This window comes from Kogia breviceps, chromosome 17 (assembly GCF_026419965.1).
Source record: "Kogia breviceps isolate mKogBre1 chromosome 17, mKogBre1 haplotype 1, whole genome shotgun sequence".
NCBI lineage: Eukaryota > Metazoa > Chordata > Mammalia > Artiodactyla > Physeteridae > Kogia > Kogia breviceps.
Window position 1 is genome coordinate 60,536,878 of NC_081326.1, and position 4,438 is coordinate 60,541,315.

A 4,438-nucleotide genomic window follows, 5' to 3' on the forward strand; every position below is an offset into this window, starting at 1 on the left:
TATCCTTGAGTTACCTAAAATCATTACTTACCTAATCTTAAATCAGATGCATGATCTACTGCAAGGCCGTATTTGCTACAGTACTTTCTTTATACCTTCAGTATCACTTGAATAGTCAAAGGCCTGTGATACAGCAATGGAGGAACACTGACAGCATTCTGTTCTTCAGGCCATATTGTTCTATTGTTCTTTGGAATCCTCACACACTGAATACCCAGGGGCATTTTTTCCCAAATGGGCTATCAGATGGGAAACAATGGAGAAAAATGAAAATTGAAGCCTATTTTGTGTGACTCACCTTCCACGCTTTACTTTCCCAAGTGTGGATCCTCTCTGCCTTAAACAAACAAAAAAAAGGGCTTCCCTGGTGGCGCAGTGGTTGAGAGTCCGCGTGCCGATGCAGGGGACACGGATTCGTGCCCCGGTCCGGGAAGATCCCACATGCCGCGGAGTGGCTGAGCCTGCGCGTCCGGAGCCTGTGCTCCGCAACTGGAGAGGCCACAACAGTGAGAGGCCCGCGTACAGAAAACAAACAAACAAACAAAAAATCAATCCCAGCCTGGATTATGCAGTTATTTGCCAACTGCTGTCATCTAATGGTGATATGTAGTAATGCAGGATGAAGTAAAGACCTGGGGTGATTTTCTGTTGCCTGGAATACAGGTAGACTTAGACTTACTGATTATATGATGTTATTTAAAGGGTGATAGGAAAGCTGCAAACTGCCTAAACACCATTTGTACCTACTGATTGGTGCCAGGTAGATCAACATTGGGCTTTGATTTTCTAGCTCTGCATTTCGAACCCATTATCTTTGGGAAGAATAACCCTGTGTCAATGGGATGCCAACATATCCCCTAGGGGCTCATATCAGCTGAAGACAGTAAGTTTCCTTCACGGCAGGTGCTACAGTAGGATCAATACCCACCAATTGCTGAGGAAACAACCTCAACAGTCCCACATGTCACCAATATATTTTTCCTCTCTCTACTTTGGACAAATAATGTCACCTGCTATATCAGTAAACAAAGGATGTCATGACCATGAAGACATCAGCCCCTGAAGCTGCCCTGAGTGCACTACATGGGCACCTACTATGTGCTAGGGACTTTGTGTATACCATCTCTAATCCTCAAAACAATTTTTATTCCACTGTAGTATGAAGACTCCCAAAACTCCGATTAAATGCATTGACTACGAACACAGTGTGTGACTTTGCATAGCTGTTATTTAACTTAGTTACGTTTATTTTACTAAAGGGGCCTGTCAGTTTCCTGCAGTTAATGTCATTAATTGGGGGAAGGGGATCCCATTGCTCCCCCCCACCCAACTTACCCAAGTTTTTTCTTTTATTGAAGTCTAGTTCATTTACAATGTTGTGTTAGCTTAAGGTGTACAGCAAAGTGATTCAGTTATACATATATATATATTATTTTTCAGATTCTAAAAAATATGGAACACTTCATGAACGTGCATGTCATCTTTGCTCAGGGGCCATGCTAATCTTCTCTGTATTGTTCCAATTTCAGTATATGTGCTGCCAAAGCGAGCCTCCAACATATATTCTTTCAATTAAACCTATTCCTTCTAAAAGAAACTCAAATACTATTTCCTATCAGCTTAATGCTGATGTCTGGGTAGATCAGATATTTTCTTCAGATGATACTCTGTGTCTTTTGTGGGGATCTTGCCCACTTTCCATGGGGAAAAACGTGAAAGCTTGGCTCCTTTTTGAGTCCAGAGTGGGATAAGTACTTTAGTTTAGACTAGTATAAGACATAAATTAATATATTACATATATTATCTTGCCATAACCAAAGATTTCCAGTTTTCTCCTGGCTGAAATTCTTTAGAGTCAAATCCTTTTAAAGTGAAATCCTTTGGTTCCCCTTTGAGATTTGACTTTTACTGCAAATGTCCTCGAGAAAGGGAATACACTGTCATAGCTGTAGAGTCAATTTTGTTTAAATCTAAAAACTAACAGCTCTTTATTTAACAAAAGGTTTGATTTTGGGTTGATCAATGGGACAAAGTGCTAGACATGGGGATGAACTAGATTTCCCATTATTTGGTCATATTAATCGTGGCCATTTTTGTTCCCTGCAAGCTATTCGTTTCCTTATTATGCAAAACTTTGCAACCCTTTCCTCCAAACCTTAAAATCAAACATGTTGTCTGACATTGGTTTTTTGTTCCCCTCTCAAATGCCAGGGACGGTCTGAGATATAGTGTTTGAACGTCAAAGTGTTGGTTTTAGACATTATGATGGTGTGTAACACGAAGGTCAAATACATTCAATCTCATGTCAACTCTGTTTAGCTGCTAGCGCTCGCCCCAGTTGCAGGGTTGAGGAGGATTCTGAAGCTGTGTCTGGGCTCAGCAGGAAAGAGCGATAAGTGATACCTGCAACAGAGGCTGCAACCATGGAGGTGTGGCACAATTTCAACCCTGTTTCTGAGGACCGGAGGACAAAGTATTCCGAAACCAGAAACGATCAGGAAAATCAGGGCCATAGAAGTGTTAAGTCTTTTCTTGGAAATCAATTGTTCTGTGGTTGGTGAATAGAAGTGAGATACAGAGAGATAGGGAAGCAAATGATTATTACGTGAAGGCTGGGGGGCTGAGGACATGACTTAGGAACTCATTGCTTTCACCACAGAGGGCTCTAGACTTTGTAGGTCTGGTAATGGTGGAAGTGGTAGCATTAGAGATGGTGGTGATATGGAAGGTGAATAGAGAAGGAGCTCTGATCATCTCTGTTCTGCAATTTCAGAAATTTCTCTGATACTGACTGAAGGACACCAAGGAAGGCCAACCATGGAACTAAAATATCAGACACATTGAAGGTTTTCTGTTTTTTGTTTGTTTTTTTTTTTGCCTCAGAAGTCCATACTACAAGAACCGATTGATATTTTGATTACTGATTCGTTTTGAGTATTGATATTTTTGGCTCCAAATCATATTTTGTACAGAAAATTCTAAAGCTATCAAAACATCTTTTGCTCTATGGCATGTCTCTAAAAGTGTGAGCTAAGATTAAACTTTTGTTATAAGGGAGGAAGCTATTTATTTATTTATTTAAAGTAGGTGTTTCTAAGTTATGTAAGTGCAAAAAACAGTAATAAAATTTTATTTGGTGTCACATGACATTTTTTAACACCCTTAACCTTCAACCACTTGAATTGCTTATATAAATTTCTTTGGCAAATAATAAGACCATAATGTTCCAATTATTGTTAGTGCTTTACAAATAAACCATATAAATGCCTGACATTTCAGCTTCAAAAAATGCCTGAGGATGGCTGAATATATGGTCTATAAACTCACCTACTGGTCGAAAATCCAACCTGTCTCTTTAAGGCTTGTAATTCGTGTATTCTTTTTCAGTGTGTGACATAAATTTTATGATTAGCAAAATGAGGCAGTTTGTGTTGGATGCTAAAATGACTTGTCTCCTCAATGAAAGAAAAAAAATCCAACAAGTCTTTGGGAAGAATAATAAACACTAAAGAGTAAAGATTGTACTCTTGTTCCAGATTTGCTGATAGCATATAGGTAAAGACTTGGTCTGTCCATGACAGCAACATATCTGAACAAGGCATGAAAATTCCATTCTGGTAATTCATCTTATGATGTACATACCTGATTTCAACAGGCTGGATTGGAAATCAAAAAGTATAATTGAGCAACTAATCATTTTTGTGAGAAGGTTAAAGAGTATCCCCTCAGTCAGTGTTTTTTGAGATATTTAGATTGAGGCGCACTCTAAGAAAGGCATTTTACATCACAATACAGAGAGTGCTGAGGACTTAAATAGACACGTGCACGCATGCGCGCGCGCACACGCACGCCTGAAACAAAGGTTTACTTGAAAATACTTATCCTTACTATGTGTACCTATATGGTGTTTTACATTTTATCTATTTCATTTTTTTAAAAGAAGCTGATTACCATTGACCAAATTGGTTTCACAACTCCCTAATGGGTTGCTATTTCCCCTAATGTGAAAAACAACTGGGTAGGTGATTTGCAATCTTTTTTTTCACTGATCAATTGTTTTGGCATCATATTGGTGCGGTTTGGGTGTAATGATCAAATTTGAGTCACAGAGATTAAATCAAGTAATTCTGAATGAGAGGTACATGGAGGGGAAGAAATGAGAAGTCTGGGTTCGGATTCTGGCTTCCAACACTTGCCTTCTGTGCACAGCTAATCGAGGGCTAGTTTCCTGTTGTGACTAAGAACACAGATTCTGCAGTCAGACTGCCTGGATCTGAATTCTGGCTCACACAGACTGCATGAATGAACATGGGCGAGCTACTTAACTTCTTTGGGCCTCAGTTTCCTCTTCTGTAAAATGGAAATAACATTACCCCTTTTTGACATATTGTGACGATTTAACATAAGGTAAATAGAGTAAGCACTCAATTGATAATAG

The 4,438-nt window shown here is 39.2% G+C and overlaps 1 non-coding gene across 1 annotated transcript; it reads right to left on the reverse strand.

Moving 5' to 3' along the window:
- Positions 1–1,446: 1,446 nt before the first annotated feature.
- LOC131744284 (U6 spliceosomal RNA) lies at positions 1,447–1,549 on the reverse strand. Its single transcript, XR_009332073.1, has one exon. It is a non-coding gene; the product is annotated as a U6 spliceosomal RNA (small nuclear RNA).
- Between the last annotated feature and the right edge of the window lie 2,889 nt (positions 1,550–4,438).